The 18,730-nt window shown below is 39.4% G+C and overlaps 1 protein-coding gene across 1 annotated transcript in view; it reads right to left on the bottom strand.

The window, feature by feature from the left end:
* KCNMB2 (potassium calcium-activated channel subfamily M regulatory beta subunit 2) overlaps positions 1 to 18,195 on the bottom strand; it is a 234,961-nt gene extending 216,766 nt beyond the window's left edge. Inside the window, exon 1 of the mRNA XM_080654872.1 lies at positions 17,717 to 18,195. The gene's annotated coding sequence lies outside the window, so the exon portion shown is untranslated. The remainder of the gene's footprint in view (positions 1 to 17,716) is intronic.
* Positions 18,196 to 18,730: the final 535 nt, after the last annotated feature.

An 18,730-nucleotide genomic window follows, 5' to 3' on the forward strand; every position in this document is an offset into this window, starting at 1 on the left:
GAATCTGGCAGAAGGCCACCACCATGCATTAGGGGTTTACTTAGTGGGGAAGGAGAGAGCAGAGATAGATGTTAATCCACAGGAAAGCAGATTGCCTGGGTCAGCTGCCTCGTAAGACCTTTGTGTGTGAGTCACGTGCTTCTCTCTGCTTCCTGGAACTCTGGGAAGGCCCCACAGTCCAGGTCTGCACACGTGGGGCCTGTACATATTGGCACCTGGGCAGAAAAGGTATCAAATGGCCAGCAGGTATCCAATGCAATGCTTGAAAATTTTGGAGTTAGGCTGACTCCAGCTTGAATTCTACCTACAAGATGTATTATTTCCCTTGGGCGAGCTGGTCACTCCTGAACCTCAGTTTTCTCATGTATAAAATGGGAATCATACGAGCGAGCACTAATCTCCTGGGGTTGCTCTGAGCTATAAATGAAAGAATGCATATCAAATGCTTAGCACAATGCCTTGCACTTACTCAGGGCTCACAAACTACAGCTGATATTATTGTGCAAAGTTCCTATCATCTACAAAGTACTCAGTAAATGGTGTGCATCCTTGTAGATTTTGTAAAAGTCTTGTTAACCGTGAGCATGTAAAAAATGAACAGCTAGGATATAGTCCTAGAAGTGAGATCACTGAGTCAAATTGCAATTCCATATTTAATTTTTTGAGAAAACCCATACTGTTTTCCATAATGCCTGCACCAGTCTATATTCCCACCAGCAGTGTACTAGGGTTCTCTTTTGTCTGCATTCTCTCCAGTATTTGTCATTTGTTGATTTGTTGATGTTAGCCATTCTGACAGGTGTGAGGTGATATCTCATTGTCATTTTGATTTGCATCTCTCAGATGAGTAGTGACTGAGCATTTTTTCATATGTCTCTTGGCCATCTTTATGTCCATTTTGGAGAGGTGTCTATTTAGGTCTTTTGCCTATTTTTAAACTGGATTGTTTGTCTTTCTTTGGTTAAGTTGTATGAGTTCCTTATATATTTTGGATATTAAACCCTTATCAGATGTATCATTAACAAATATGTTCTCCCATACAGTGGGCTCCCTTTTCATTTTTGATGGTTTCTTTTGCTGTGCAGAGCTTTTTATTTTGATGTAGACCCATTTGTTTATTTTCTCCTTAGTTTTCTTTGCCCTGAGAAATGCATCAGCAAACATATTACTACAAGAGATGCCTGAGATTTTGCTGCCTATGGTTTCTTCGAGGATTTATGGTTTCACGAATTACATTTAAGTCTTTTATCCATTTTGAGTTTATTCTTGTGTATGGTGGTCTAGTTTCATTTTTTTGCATGTATCTGTCCAATTTTCCCAACACCATTTATTAAAGAACCCAAAACATCAATCAGAAAGAATATAATAACCTCTATGTTCATAGCAGTGCAATCTACAACAGTTAAGATCTGAAAACAACCCAAGTGTCCATCAGTAGATAAGTGGATAAATAAGCTGTAGTACATTTACATTATGGAAAACTACATAGCAGTAAAAAGAAGGATCTCTTATCCTTTGAGATAGCATGGAGGGACCTGGAGCCTATTATGCTAAGCCAATCAGAGAAAGACAAATATCACATGATCTCACTCATTTGTGGAATCTAAAGAACAAAATAAACTGATGAACAAAACAGACCCAAAAACATAGAAGCATGAAACAGACTGTCAAATCTCTGAGGGAAGGTAGTGGTGGGTTGGAAGAAATTAACAAAAGAACTTGCATGCATATATGTGTAACCCATGGACATGAAAATAGTGTGGCAAAGGCCTGGGGTGGGGGATGGGGGTGGGCTAGAAGGGGTCAATGTGGATAAAAGGGGGACATCTGTAATATTTTCAACAATAAAGATACATTTTAAAAAACTGAACAGCTATTCTCTCTGGGAATGTCCATGTCTTGAAGAAACAGACTCCAGAGGCAGAGATGATTGGTTCATAGTTACACGAGGCAGTGTCACCTAAGGTTTAAAGTCAGAGGAACTAATGGGAATGCTGGGTCTGCCATTACTTGCTGTAGGACTTGTGGCAGGTACTTTTGATGTCTTTGAACTTTAGCTTTTCTGTCTAAAAATGAGGGTGATGATGCCCACCACCCAGAATTGTGACTCATAGGAGATGAATTCCATGTGTAATGTACAAAATAAGGTAAGATATTTCATCAACTACCAAAAGGCCCTCATAGCCAGCCTCTGGGAAGAAAGAATACATATAATACCCCTGCTTCCGTACTGGTTCTTTGTCAACTGCCCCCACTCTTGCCTTCCTTTGGAGGAAAAAATTCCTTGAAAGAATGACCTGCTTCTTCACCATCTGCTCAGTCTTTTAATGCCATTGAATCTAATTTTGATGTTTAAAATTGTTTTGAAAAATCATCTCCCATTTTGCCATTGACTTGGTAAAATCTAAAAGCACAAAATCCGAAGTCCATTCTCTTTAACTCTGTAATATTTGACAGGATTATCCACATTAATAACAATAGGTGACATTCCTTTAGAGGCTACTACATGCTGCACTATGCTAGCCATCTTGCATACATGATAGTATTGAACTTACACAAAACCTCTTGATGGCAAGAATCGTGGCCCCATTTTATTAAGGATGAAAGTGAGGCACAAAGATCTTAATTAACTTGTTTATTGTAATATAACTGCCACATAAGGGGGGAGAGAGAGAGAGAGAGAGAGAGAGAGAGAGAGAGAGAGAGAGAGAAGAGAAAAGAAGAGAAGAGAGGAGGGGAGGGGAAGGGAGGGGAGAGGAGGGAAGGGGAGGGGAGGGGAGGGGAGGGGAGGGGAGAAACTATTCATCAAGTTTATTTTGTTCTTTAGATTCCACATATGAGTGAGAAGAGAAGAGAAGAGAAGAGAAGAGAAGAGAAGAGAAGAGAAGAGAAGAAGAGGGGAGGGGAGGGGAGGGGAGGGGAGGGGAGGGGAGGGGAGGGGAGGGGAGGGGAGAGGAGGGGAGAAACTATAACTCCTTAATACTTGTGTTTCTTCTTGGAGATTTGTTCTTTTCTTAGTTCCTATCTGTAATCTTTCTCTATCCATTAAGATACCCAAAGCACTGTGTACCTTTCTTATGGCATTTATCTGACTCTTAACTCCTGGATCTTGACATAATTCCTGAGTAATTTGTAATCTCCTTGAGAACCTCCTTTAGCGTAATACCTTGTTGGCACAATTATTTTATTTTTAACAAAGGAACATTCCACAAAGATTCTTTCCTTGGGCTGATAAGTCTGAAGACTTAACACTTAGTAAGAACATAAAAGCAATATCAACTCCTTCCTAGCTCATTTACCTTTATAACCATTGTAATAATGACCTCTTAAGCTAAGAGTTTCCTTTGGGTTAATTAGACAAGAGGCTTTTTCATAATGTTGCAGTGGTAAAGAAAGATAGCTGAAGAAGCAAAATGTGCATACCTTTCTTAGAAATTGCAGTTGAAAATATCATTGCTATTCTGATTAATGACAAAGAATCCCAGCCAGAGTGAGGTGTAATTTGATTTAGATAAACTCAGGGTAAGGTAATGCTCAGGAGAGAAATCTGAGCAAGTTCTCGTGATGCCCAAATGGACCATAAACAAGAGACAATGAGTGTTGTTACTTTTCTTGCTGACCTTTATTTAACAGAACTCTCATTAGAAAAGAGCTTGCTTTATCTTACTGTTAAAATAGCTGTTTGTTCACCTGCTTCTTAAAAAGGAACAGGCAAGGGTAAGGGAAAGCACTGATGTAGATTAATAGTATGCCTTCTTGGTGCTAGTGCAGTTCTCTTTAATTATCTCTTCAGGACAAGAATGATAACATTATTATATTCATATTATATACATATTTAATAGGCAAGAAGTTGATGTGTGAAGTGGTTGCAAAGCACAGCATGAAACAATATTTTAAAGGAAAATGTACTAAAATACAGAGGACCACTAGCTATAATAAAATTTCCATTTTTGTAGGTGAAAATAATTGACTATAGGCAATTTCACATGGGTTGACTTTTGACAAGACACTCAACTTATACAACTTATACGATATGCAAAATCCTATAATGTAAGTGACATTACCTCACTTAACAAATAGAGGTATAGCTCAGAAAAGTTAAAGAATTTGTTAAAGGACACACACTAAGTGGATTTTGAACCCTATTTCTATTCCATAAATCTGTCTTTCCATAAAGTATACTCTCTCTCTTCATGATATCTCTAAGTAGAAGAAAAAAAGAAAATGGCCTGGCTGGCGTGGCTCAGTGGTTGAGTGTCGACCTGTGAACCAGGAGATCATGGTTCAATTCCTGGTCAGGGCACATGCCCAGGTTGCGGGCTTGATCCCCGTGTGAGGTGCGCAGGAGGCAGTCAATCAATGATTCTCTCTCATCATTGATGTTTCTGTCTCTCTCTCTCCCTCTCCCTTTCTTTCTGAAATCAATAAAAATATTTTTAAAAAATGATGTATGTGTATAACTATGTGATAAGTAAGTAGCAAAAGGTAAAAACTGCTGAAAGACATCAGAGACTGGAGAGGTCTCTGGAGAGTAAGGAATGGAAAGAGAAGGGAAAAATGAAAAAGGGATGAGGAAGGTTTTACCCAGGAGGGGTTACTGAAGAGTTTGTAAGAGTTTGACAGGTGAAAATGAAAGGGGAGAGAGACCTTTCTTGTATGTTTGAAAGGGTTAGGCCAAGAGACAGAGACATGAGGATCATAGATATGTTTTCAGGGTGGTAAGAAGTATAGCTCAGTTTTAACACGGGGTGAAAGAAGGGAAGTGAAGTTTGGGCTGAAAATTTATCTGGACAGCACATATTGGAGGATGGTGATGTCCAGTCCTGGGAAACTTTATTTGGTTGGTTAAGGAAGAACCACTGAGGGCTGTGATTAGGGAAGTCCCATGACCAAGGTCATGTCTGGAACTATTCATTAGGAAGGTCCATGCGGAAGAAAACAGGGGTAGGAGGGGGGATTAGAACAGTTTTCTGAAAATTTATGTATAATAGATTTACCTAGGGCGTTTGTTAAATTTCCAGACCTTGTTAAATATAAGTCACATAAGTTGATACTTTAAAAAAAAACTTCCTAGGTAATTCTTGTGCAGGAATGTTTTAAAAATTTTAATTTATTGATTTGAGAGCAGAGGAGAGAGAGAGAGAGAGACAGAGACAGAGAGAGAGAGAGAGAGAGAGAGAGAGAGAGAGAGAGAGAGAGAGAAGAGATTTGTTGTCCCACTTATTTATGCATTCATTGGTTGATTCTTCTATATGCCCTGACCGGGGATAGAACCCACAGCCTTGGTGTATCAGGATGATACTCTAACCAACTGAGCACCTGGATGATACTCTAACCAACTGAGCACCTGGCCAGGACTTCCTTGTGCATGTGATTTAAGGACAACACTTTTAAAAAATCAGACTAGTTGCAAGAACAGGCAGAGTAGATTTATTCAGTCTTAACATGAGTTTAGTTTTGCTAGTTGAATTTTGACATGTAATGATGCAGCCACAGGGAAATGTCTACAAGGTAGCAGGCAATAGGGCTTGGGTTGGGGAGTAAAGTCACAGCTGGAGAGATGGTTTGGGATGTAAGTTAGACAGATAATATTTTCAATTACTGAAAAAGTGTAAAAAAAGGAAGGCAAGAAAAGAAAGGACCCTGCAAAGAGAAAAGATAGAACAGAACTGTAAGGTAAGAGGGGACCTGGGAAAGGAAAGAATTAATGTCATGGGAAGAGAGGATTTCAAGGGAAAATTATCTATATAAAATATGTATAAATAATTTATATTAAAAAGTATTTATATATGAAATAATATATAAAATTATTTATATATATTTATATATAGAGAGAGAGCAAGAGAGAGACAGGAAGAGAGAGACAGAGAGGAGAAGAGAGAGAGAAGGTCCAAAGTGTTGAATGCTGCAGAATAATCAAGGGTCATGAGGATTGTGAAAAAGCCAAACTGGGTGGTAAAGAGATTCCTGGAGAGGGTGAAGAGGACCATCACAGGAAATGTCTGTCCAGAATTTAACACAAGTGCCTTAAAAATGAATGGGGGCAAGGAAGTGGAGGCAGTAAATACAGACTACAACTTCAAAATGTTTTTTGATGAAAGGGAACTCTAGTCATGTTCCTGTGTTCCTTAACCTCATCATCTATCTAGGTATACAAGTCAGAAATCTAAAATTATCCCTGACACTTCCTTCTTCTTCACCCATGTCCTCTCGAGTTTATCCCACTGCCGTCTCTCTCATATGACTTTTGAACCCCTTCCCTTCTGGCCACTTTCCTGTTCTCCCACTGCCACCTGGATCACTGCTGCAGCTTTGCAACTGTCTTCTCTGCATCTACTCTTGCTCTTCTCCATTTGGTCACCACACCGCAGTGGAGACACCTTTGCAAAACACCCGTATCTTTTCGGTACCCTACTTAATTGTTTGGATGGCTTTCCATTGCTCTTAGAATAAAGAAAAACTGAACCTGACCTGTAAGGTCTTAGCTAGCCAGGCTCTTTGCTGCCTCTCCAGCCTTGTCTCAGACCATATGCTGTTTTTCCCTGCCCTCCAGCCACACTGACCCTCTACAGAGGCCCTGTTCTCATCTACACTCTGTGACAGGTTTTTTTAAAAAAAGTCTCATTTATTAACTTTTTATTAATTGCTTTACACTAGAATGCAAGCTTCACCAAGGGCAGGAAATCCTTTCTCTCTGTGTCTCTCTCTGTCTACCTCCCTGTACGTACACAGGCACACACACACATACACACACACACACACACACAACTTGATAAATGTTGAGTGAGTACAGGTGCCATGCTTTTTTCTCTGCCTAGAAAGCTTCTCCTCTAATTCTTGCTGGCTTCACACTTGCTTCCCCCCCCACCCCTTTTATGCTTCTTCATTTAGCATCTCAGTCATATCTTCCTCAGAGGAACTTCCCCTTACATCCTTGACTACATTAATGTCTTCAATTAAATAATCGCTTAGCACTTATTACATTTCTAACTTTACATTTATTTGTGTGACTATTTGAATAATGTCTATCTCATCCAGGATTGTCACCTCATAGTTGGTGAGGAGCAACTCCCTTCTGTTTTGGCTCCACACCTAGTCCATAGAGGTTGAATAAATATTTGATGAATAAATGAATGAATAATTAAATGCAGACATGAAACAAGGACTGATCAATTAAAGGGTAGCAGGATAGAGAATAGATTTTTTTTTTCAAAAATAATATGGACATCTGAGCACATTCATAGGTCTAGAGGAAGAACCTTCTTTTAATAAACTAAACACCATCTGAAATCAAATTACACATAAGGCAGCTTTTCATATGGGCATATGAACTAGAGTACAACTTCTATTTTCTTTATACCATTTTTATTTTCAGTTTCAGTCCTACAGGCACTAAACCTTCCTGTCAATGGAGAAATAGGCCTCGGCAATTGAGATTGGTTATGATAGACATTCTCTAGGCAGTGTTCTCTGTACCCAGGCTATTGTTACCTTTTTATATGTCCAAAAAGATATTCTCAAGTTTGGCAACATTTTATCTAAGCCTTCTTTCTCCTTTAGATATAAACTTTATTTCTCTCTCAACTTTTCTTTTGATTCATCCCAACTGAGAACTGAGTCCTGTGCTGTTCTTTTGTTATGTTTTTAAAGAAAATAATTACCTTGAGTTGTCTACACAGAGAGCCCATGTGACTGTTCCCAAGCACCACGAGGGATCAAATAAAACCACTAGGAAGCGAAGTTACACCAGTCATTGATCATCTCCACTGACAGGAAGAAACCTGATCCATCCTTTTACAATTTTGCCCCTGAAGTTAGGTATTATTTTCTTCTGGTTGTCAAGCTGTTGCTTCCCCACCCCCTTAATTTCTTCATTTGTAATATACTAGGAAATGACAAAAATCCAAAAACAATCAGTGGCTCCAGATTTAATATAGAAATACAATCCCCTAAGGAAGGAAACTATACATCAGCTTGATGGAGCTACATATTCTTCACACAGTCAGAAATTTTCAGATGCATAGGCAAAACCAAACTCAAGACATTTAAGAATTATCTCATAGGCGAGATTTACCAACTGCTTCTCTCTCCTTCTCATTACGTGCCTTATGCAGTGGTACAGAATGATCCTCTGCATCTATGCAAAGCAAGAAAGAATCCAGATTTGCATTTAAATTGCTGTCTATTTTTTAACATTCTTAGAGTTTCACTTTGAAAGATGCTTTACCCTTTGTGGATAAGAGTTATAGAGTCAGGTGCTTGACCTTTACCAGATTCTGAGTGAAAATTTTAATAATAAAAAAAGAGACTTAAAAAGTCTGGCAAGACCAAAGTCATTATTTATAAAGTCCTGAACTATGTACAGTGGAATTCCCCAGACACATGCAGTGTAGTAAGGGCTGTATTTTGACAAAGTTCCAAAATTAATCTTCCTTTGATAGAAGCCTACATGGATTGGTTTTGTAAATCATTTCTAATCAAAGAAAGTCTGTGAGTAATATCCTAATATATAAAAATCCAGGGGCCGTTACGACTGAAACAACCAGATGGATGATCGAACAGCAGGCTGTGTGGGGCGACAAGGCTGGCAGGGGGTTAGTGAGAGATGACCAAATGACTAAACAGCAGGCTGTGTGGGGCGACCAGGCTGGCAGGGGGGCAATTGGGAGCAACCAGGCTGGTGGGGGGCAGTTAGGGGTGACCAGGCCAGCAGAGGGAGGCAGTTGGAGGCAACCAGGCTGGCAGGGGGGGTAGTTGGGGGTGACCAGGTTGGCAGGTGGGGCAGTTAGAGGTGATCAGGCAGGCAGGCAGGTGAGCAGTTAGGAGCTAGTGGTCCCAGGTTGTGAGAGGGACGTCCGATTGCTGGTTTAGGCCCTAAACCAGGATCGGGCCTAAATTGGCAGTCGGACATCCCCCGAGGGATCCTGGATTGGAGAGGGTGCAGGGTGGGCTGAGGGGAACGCCCCCCTCCCCGTGCATGAATTTTGTGCACTGGGCCTCTAATGATTCTATAAACAAACAGGCAAGATCAGATATCCCATTCCCTTCTTTCTTTCTTCTTCCTTAAGAGTCCTATCTGCACCCAGTGCACAAAGGGAATTCAGTGAGATTAAGATTTGTGTGGTTTCTAGATCCCTTCATTGCCATACAGCCTTGTAAATAACAATAAGAAAATTTAAAATATGTGTGTGTTTTTTTAATATTATTTCAGAGAGGAAGGGAGAGGGAGGGAGAAATAGAAGCATCAAAGATGAGAGAGAATCATTGATCAGCTGCCTCCTGCATGCCGCCCACTAGGGATCAAGCCTGCAACCCAGGCATATGCCTGATGGGGAATTGAACTGTGAGCTCCTGGTTCAATAGGTCAACACTCAACCACTGGGCCACATCAGCTGGGCAACAATAAGAAATTTTCCTGACTTATCCAATATGTCTTTTCCTCAGGGAACAGGGTGAAGAGAAGAGTGTATCAGCCAAAAAAGTTATTTTTTAAAAATTGTATATATTTAACACAGTTTGATTCACCTAAGATTTATAAAAATATAGTGTCTGCTCTCAAGGAGTTTACAACCTAATTATCTGGACTAAAATTTACACTTTAAAGTTTAGTGGTGTATTTTACTTGTCTGGCTATTCTTTTTTACAAATCAAATGGATTTGTTGAAAAGCAAAAATGAGCTCCCATGTCCAGAATATTCTGGAGTCTTAATTTCACAATGAGGAAAACACCAAGACGACAAGGAGCCTGCATGTGGGATTCATCTGACATTTTCCCTATTTAGTACAAATGCTAGCAAATGTAAACCAAAGCCCTCCTGTCTAGCAATATAAGCATCATCTCTTTCTTTCCTAAGAAGTCAGCAGCCTTGACATTTTGACAGCTGATTTATTTCCTCCCCTCCCCCTGAGCTGGAATTCTCACCCAGGCTCATCTGTCACCCTGGCTTTGATGAGGAGGGGGCTTAGGCATTTGCTGTTGGAGGCTGTCAGACTTAAAGTTGGCTTTAAATGAAAGGCTCCACCATGCTATTTAGAAAGATAAGGTAGCAGCTGTAGGCAGACAGTAAGAGGAAGGGATGGGTAAAGTGTCAAAAGAAGCAGCTGATATGAGCCTGAGAACATACAGGGGAGAGGTGAATGAGGTGTTAGTAAGCACATGGCAGGTCCAGGGCTTTATTATTATAAGATGGTCCCATGTAGCACTATTTCTGAGGTGCATGACTTATTTGTCCACTTGGTCATTTACCACTGAAAATACTGCGATGACTATGACCTAGTCTTTAACCTCTATGTCAGTGGTTCTCAACCTTCCTAATGCCGCGAATCTTTAATACAGTTCCTCATGTTGTGGTGACCCCCAACCATAAAATTATTTTCGTTGCTACTTCATAACTGTAATTTTGTTACTGTTAATGAATCGTAATGTAAATACCTGTATTTTCCGATAGTCTTAGGCTCTACAGCAGCGGTTCTCAACCTGTGGGTCGCAACCCACAGGTTGAGAACTGCTAGCAGGGTCACCTAAGACCATCGGAAAACACAGATATTTACATTACGATTCATTAACAGTAGCAAAATTACAGTTATGAAGTAGCAACGAAAATAATTTTATGGTTGGGAGACACCACAACATGAGGAACTGTATTAAAGGATTGTGGCATTAGGAAGGTTGAGAACCACTACTCTAGGTGCTTACAATTCAATTGGGGAGAAGGGGAGCAAATTAGTAAACCAAAGATCAGCACAGTTTGCTATGGGCCATGGTAGAACTATGCACAGAGTATTCTTGCAGTAAAAAGGAGCAATATTTTGTGAAGATTTAAAAAAAATCAAACCTTGAAAATCATGACATTTTTATGACAATGAAATACCCACACTTTTGGAGAAAGATACTATAGCAACAGAAGAATTAGGAAAGATCACCAAGAACAAAGATGTCATTAAAGACCAAGGCTAAGGTTACCCACACCCTCATATTCCCAATTACTATGCACAGTTGTGAAAGTTGGACAGTGAACAATGAAAACTATACTATCTACTACTCAAATGATAGAAAAATAATTAATTCATTTGAAATATGGTGTTGGAGGAGAGCTCTCCAAATACCTTGAACCGCCAGAAGATGAAAAAGTGAGTCCTAGCGCAAATTATGTTAAACATTGATGGAGGCAAAAATGCCAAAACTGAAACTATCCTACTTTAGGTACATTCTTGTGAGAAGATAGACTCCTATGGAAAAGACAATAATACTGGGAAAAATAGAAGGCCACAGGAAATGAGAAGGTCCAGATATGAGAAGGACTGACTCCATAAAGAAGCCATAGGCATGAGTCTGCAGGAGTTTCCCAGAGCTGTTGAAGACAGAACATTATAGACATTACTCATTCATAGGGTTGTCAGGAGTTGGCCCATAACACACACACACACACACACACACACACTACTGTTAGAACTAGTTTCACTTCCAGAGGTGGATTTGAGAAATGACAAAATATTAAAAGAAACACCCACACAAATACAACCATTAGCAACACAAACGTGGGGAGTTGGTGGTGCAGCATGAAGTTCAGAAATGATTAAAGGAAAGTTTAGCCTATGTAGAGATTGTATTTGAGAGTTTTCCAATAGTTTGTCTGGAGGTGCTAATTTTTATCAAGCAATTAAATGAAAGTAAATATCTTGGCATTAAGAAATTCATAATGTTAAATCTAAATTGCCAATTTCATGCACACCTTGCACTGAAGTCATATTCTATGACGATGCATTCATCTAGTCGGTTTACCAGGAATTCAGCCTGTGCAGTCACAGGCAGAGTGAAGACAGGGAATGTTGAAACTAGAACCTGACAAGATTGAGGAAAGGCACTCAGTTAAAGTTCTTTTATTACGAACCCATAAAATTGGGTTACCTCAGAAAAGCAGACATTTTCTTGATTTTTTTTTTTCAGAATTGCCTCTTTCATTTTGGGCCTAATAAGAAACAACCAAATGTCATACATTTCAAGAAATTCTCTTTCTGGGGCTGGCTATATGCTCTAACACCTTGAACTCTAATATGATACCTTGATGATTAAATCACTCTTAAATACTACCCTATTGAATGAACTAAGAGACATTCAATACCAAGAAATCAGAACTAAATGAGATATTTAAACCCAATCTCTCAGTGTCATAGTATATATAGCATTTAAAGTTTCATTCTAGATAATAATAGTTAAGGTGTTGATAGGTAATATGTATTCTGCACTTAATTTGTGCCAAGCATGGTGCTAACAGCTATGCACAGATTACCTCATTTAATCCTCACAACCCCATGAGTGATGTACTGCCATCTACATTTCTGCTAAAGAAAGAGGCTCAGCAAGGTTGAAAGAACCTGCAATGGGCAGGTCTTCAGGACAGTGAGGCTGGTGTTCGGATGCTACATTATATTGCACTTCTAGAGAATGAAGTTTCCTTAATGAGTAAATTAGCTGCCATTTAAGTTGTTTCACAGGAGCTTCAGTCCATTTTTTCTTTAGGGAAGGAATCCATAAGATTCCCACATTGTTTGTTCACTAAGGAAAGAAAATTATTTTCTTCAGATCCGTCCTTTTAAAAAATTCCTCTAATCACTGGCAGCCTGTAGTCACTAAATACATTAAAGATGGTTAATCTGACATTCTATTTATCAGAAATCTTTATGACTGAAGGAAGAGTGAATTTCAATAACTTACTAGTTCTTTGACTTTGAGCAATTTGATTAACTTTTCTACATCTTAGTTTTCTTATCTGCTCAATGGAAAGTGTTCTATCTACTACTCAGGCATGCTGTGAAGATCAAATGACAGTGAGAACACTGTTATTTTTTAAGCATTTCCTCTGTGCCAGGTATTTATTCTAAAGGGGCACTGGCACACATAATCACTTTAATCTTCAACCCAAAGAGGGAGGTATTACTATTGCCAATTACCAGTGAGGAAACTGAGATACAACAGAATGATTTTAAAAACTTGCCCATGGTCATATAGCTATGAAGTACAAAGGTGAGATTCAGACCAAGTCTCTTTGTTCCTCAGATGCTATATCCCAATTCATATCACACTGCCTCCCTGGATTATAGAACATTCTAGAAATATTGGGCATTCTTATATGTACCCAATTTGTACAATAAAATCATTGGATTATACTTTAATCATTTGAAAACATGTACCTTATGAGTGGTAGAGAGGTCACTGTTTAACCAGACCATAGGACTGAGCATGCTGATTTTGAGAGCAATAAATTAATGCAAATGAACAGTACATTTGTTGATTATTACTGGTTGATTTCTCCTGCCACACAGGCTCCTGGGGCTTGTATGCTCAGAAAGGGGTATTGATCCCGACTATAACTCTCAAGCTGGTTTTGCCATCCCTTCTCTTATCACCAGGGGAGAGCAGAAAAAATATAGGAGGTGTTTATGCCCATAGTCATTTGTATAGATTTGTGAAGGTGTCCTTTTGAAAAAGAGGTGATCTTTTGCATGAGATCAAATTCAGGCAAATTGATTTTTTTTTCTTTGACATAGAATGGAATTAGGGATGTGATTTCCCCCTCTTATATAGAGAGGATAAAAATATCATCTTTATAAATCCCCTTGACTTTATTCAAGGTGTTCAGTATCTTCCTCTTTTGAAAAAGTAACAGGGTGCTATGACATAGACCTTTGACTCTGAGGTTGAAAAATTTATGCTTGGAGTCTAATGTTACCAATGGATTTTGGTGAATAAACTAATGAATAAACTAATGAATAAACTAATGAATGTAGAAATTAAATGCTTTTAATTTCTACATTCATTAGTTTATTCATTTATTTGACCACTGGTATATCAGAGAACAAAACAAAATCCTTACTCTCAAAGAGTTTGCATTCTAGCAGGAGAGAGACAATAAAAACTCAATTTATGCTATATTGGGGGATGATTTGATGTGCTATGAAGACAAAGGAAGCAGGGACTAGGACCAGGGTTTGTGCAAAGGGGTATAATTTGAAATATGGTTTTCAGGGAACTGTTCTCTGATGAAATGACATTTGGTAAGGCCATGAAGAAAGTGAGAAAGTGAATCATGTGGTTATGTGGGGGAAGAATTTTCCAGGCAGCAGGCACAGCGAAGTCAAAGGTCCTGAGGTTTGAGAGTACGTGGCAGGTTTCAGGAAAAGCCAGGAGGCCAGCGTGGCTATAGTGGAGTGCTAAAGGGAGAGGGGTAGCAGAAGAACTAGGGAGGAACCTGGACTGATCACACATGGCTTATGGGCCACTGCAAGGATCTGGCTTTTATATGTATTCAGATGGGGAGATGTTGGAGACTTCTGAGCAGGGGATATTAAGATTTAATTTTAATTTTGAAATGACCACTGGTGTTGGATACAGATTAAAATGTGTGTATGAGAACAGGGGAGAGGAGGCAGAAGCAAGAGATCAATGGTGAAAATATATGCAATAATCTGAGAACTGGTGGTAATTTGCCCAGAGTGGTAGCAGTGGCATGATAAGTAGCTGAATATGTAAGTATGGAGGTAAGGGGAAAAGGGGAAAAGTCCAAGTTAGGGGTTGGAATTTGTGAGCTGTTTGTATATGGATGATTTCTATGATCTTGAGACTAGATCAAACGCATTTTGGGAGTAAGTATAAATAAAGAAGAGATTTGTAGTTGAGCCACAGAGCACTCCAAAATTTAAATATTTAGGAGATAATGAGCAGCCAGAAAAGAAGATATGCTCTATCTATAAAGGAAGGAGAATTAGACACACACACACACACACACACACACACACCCCTTTTCTAGTAAACCTGAATTAAGATGTAGGAGTCAGTCTCTCAGAAAGGATGATGCTGAGTTTTTCATGATGTGCCAAAAACCCAAGGAGGAAGGGGCTTTGATAGAGCAATGGCACTTCTGATCAACCTTTCTTGGACCAACAAATGACTTGGGGAATTTGCATTGAAGACTTAGTGGGTAATCTGAAGTATGATAATGAGAAAGATGGCAACATAGTTGGAATATTCAATAGGAGATATAAACTTTAATGATGTTAGTGTTTTGTGACTATTAATATAATGCCTGCTTTAAAAAAATTAGCAACCCTACAGATTAATAATGAGAATAATTTGTGAGCTTTTTCATACACAGGTATATATTAAAATTAGGATAATATTGTACATACATTGTTATAGTCAGCTTTATATTTGCTCTAATAGCACAAATATTCTGGAAGGTTCTTTTTTCATTATATTTTTATGAGAGAAAATAAATAGTCAAAGAGAGGATTGTGTTAATTTGAGAAATGTTTGGTCTGATATCTACTTATAAAGTAGAATGATGACTGCGTGTGTATTTGAGAGAGACAGCGAACAAGGACAACTCTGGACTTGCTGACTTGTGTCTTGGTGACTAAATGATGACTGTGCTACCCTTGGGGACTGCGAAAACAATACAGACTAGAGCTTTGCTTATTTTTTATGTCAGGGTGGAATCCAGAGGTACTTTCTGTATCACTGTAGAATTGCTGGTTTTTCATTACTAATGTGGCAAAAACTGAAAGGGAAGACTATCTGGAAATGCTCTGATTGACAAGGTAAATAGGAAATGAAGTTAATTAGTAACACCAAGTAGGTCATTTTGACTAAATTGCTTGGCTTAGCTTTCCCCACCGCCTAGAAACAACAACAACAAATTGCTGTACCTCTCCTATATATTTCATGTTGTAGGGGTCCAGACTAGACACATATACCATCAAGATTTAACATAAGAACTTTTCCCATAAATCTGTAAAAAGTGTGAAAAGTCATTTTAGTTGAGCAGTAAAGTGTTATGAGCATGACCACAGCAAAATAATTTCTCTTGTTGACAACTTTTATGGCATAAATTGTTTCTATAATCAATGCATAATTTGATTAGATTCAGACGATATTGGTAAGACCAGAGCCAGTGAAAGTCCTTTTCAAATAAATGAAATTAATGAAAACAATAGAAATAACATTCAGTTGTAAACTTCTGGCAGCTGTAAGTAAAATGTGTGTGTTTCTGTATGTGTATTGCGAACTCTCTGTATATGGGTTCTTGACGGGTGAGCACAATTGGCTAGAGAATGGAACTTTACAAGGTCAAGGTCGCACATTCCACTGGCCACACAGAGGCAGAAAACTATGTCATAGCCATCAATTGCATCAGAAATTCTATACAGTTATTTCATGTGCTCTTGGTCACACAAAGATTAGCAAAGAGAGTTTCAGTAATTTTCATCACACTATTGGGAAAATAGACACACAACGTTAAGCACACTACAGGACAAAGATTCAACTTTATATGTGAATGGCAGTGTTTACACAGAAGCTGGCAAATGGGCAAACTTAACTGCATCAGAGAAAAAGCTCACCTAACTAATTTCAGTATTTAGCCAAAGCAAACATACTATAATTATATTTCACTTTTATTTCTAGTCAGTACTGCATGAATATAGAACTTTTAGAAGCATATTATATTATTTTTTAAATATACAGTTATTCCATATATCCTTGACATTTGCTATAACTAAATCAATGCATCAGAACATAGTGTTTTTCAAAATCTCAAGCAACGTCTTTACATCGCGGAGTTTGTGAAGTCTATCAGGGAAACGACACGGCAGAGCTGAGAAATGCACTCACTATGTTTCTGCCACTTCACATTGAGGGTCACGTGCAATGACAAACACTGAAACTCGCACCTTAGATCAAGTTTCGGAAACATTCGTTTTTGATCATTGCATTTTTGGCTCTAAAACATCTCAGCAGATGATTTCCTGACACTTCCTCTCCCCACTGAGCTACACCAATCCCATAATAAAGTCCAAAGCAGCGCAAGTTCCTCCTCTGCAAATCTGCTCCTTATCCACCGGACTTGGGAACCCACCTGCCCCTCTCATCTTTCAAGGAGAATTGTGCTTTTATGCTGTTCATTTAAAAAAAAAAAAGAAGGAGAAAAGACAAAAATAAGCCGTCTAGTTCATCATCTCTAACGAATCACCATTTTCATCTGCAGCCCTGGCAGTTGTTGAAAAGCAAAAGCAGGAATAGAGAGAAAGCCCCCCCTTTAGCCTAAAACTCTTTCTCTGCTTTAGCCACACCATGAACACAAGCAGTGTAGATCAGGCTTTCAACATGCAAAATGGATGAAGGTACCCACTTTTCTTTGATAATAGATTCAATCCGGAGTAGTTCTTTATGAGGGGAATCCTTTGTAATCTTCCCATTTCCCCTTTTAAAAATCAGATGCTGGCTATCACATGGACCAGGGGAATAAAATATTTATCTAACAGGTTTCAAGTCCTAAGGACAGCTTCCCCATTATTTCTCTTGGACCTTTTTGCCTCCCACCCACCAAAGTCTGCACTTAACCCTACTATCGGTCCAGCTAGCACCACAGATAAGCAACCTGCTTTCTCCGTGACCTCTAAGCATTCCACTCCACGGGGAAAGCAACGTGGAAGGCACTCTCAGCAGGCTCCGAGACTGGAGCCAGTTTGTCCTCGAGGCATTTCTGCCATAAAACAGAATACTATCCACTGTGTTTTGCTCCGCGCAGAGCCGTCTCCCACTCCCCGCTCTCCCCTTCCTGCTTCTCACTCCGCACCTGGCTGCAATTCACGACCCACTGGGCACTCAGCAAAGGAAAAGCACAGCAACAGATCCCTTTGTTTTACATGCAAATCTTACCTCCGGTAGTTGTCACATCTTCCTCAAAAGCCACGCTTAATTTTTAATAACAGCGATCTGGTGCAGTCCTCTGAAGAGCCACTGGTAATCATCGTTACCTCTCGTGCCCAAAGCCTTTCTGGACCATTAATGTCACAACCCTCGCTAACTCATAGCTTTAGTACTCCCAGCTCAAAATGTCTGAAAGAGTTTGGAAGGACAATAGGAGTGACAGACAGGCACGCTAGACAGCCATGCTTGAAATTAGTTATCTGAAGCTCCGTTCAAGCTGCTTTCTACTGTTTTGAAAGCGTGCAGGAGGTAAGGCTATTAGCCTATGATAGGCATGCTGTTTCTGTTTTTATTAAATACTGTAATAGGCTGTCTGTTAGCAATGCTGTGATAGGTCTAACATCACTTCCCCACTGCTTTCAAATTCTCATATTAAAAAGAGAGGGCTCAGACATCCTTCGGAACAGACAGATACCACCCTGCCGACTGGATCAGATTTCCAAATCCTCTTTTACTACAGGAGAAAGCATTCCTTTTGAAAATAGGTGTTTTTACACGGAGAGTGAAGTTGGGAATAAACACTCTAGGATTCCCCAAACAATTCTCTCACTCCCAGCAAGGGACTCCTGCTCTGCCCAGTAACAAAAATAAGCATTCTCTAGAGTCAGGTAAGGGAATCAATCCCAAGGGGAAATGTTCTCATCATTACTGAGGAAAGATTCAGCGTATACATTTTAGATATAACTTCCCATTAGATATCAAATAGACAGAATGGATCCGTGAGCACATTTATTATTTCAGGCTGACTGACAAAGCTTGTGTTCCGGTTAGAAGCAATCATGCGCTGTGCACTATGTCTAAATGGAAAGAACGAATGGGGGGTGGAAGGGAAGGGCTGGGGATGTCTACACTACCTTGATCCCCTTTGGACAGTCATGATCGTGGAAGTTCCAAGAGGGGTTTCTTACCATTGGTGACAGATGAGGAGTGTAGTACTTACTTGCCTTGAAATGCTACTCTGAA

This window comes from Plecotus auritus (assembly GCF_963455305.1).
Source record: "Plecotus auritus genome assembly, chromosome: 2".
Taxonomy (NCBI): Eukaryota; Metazoa; Chordata; class Mammalia; order Chiroptera; family Vespertilionidae; genus Plecotus; species Plecotus auritus.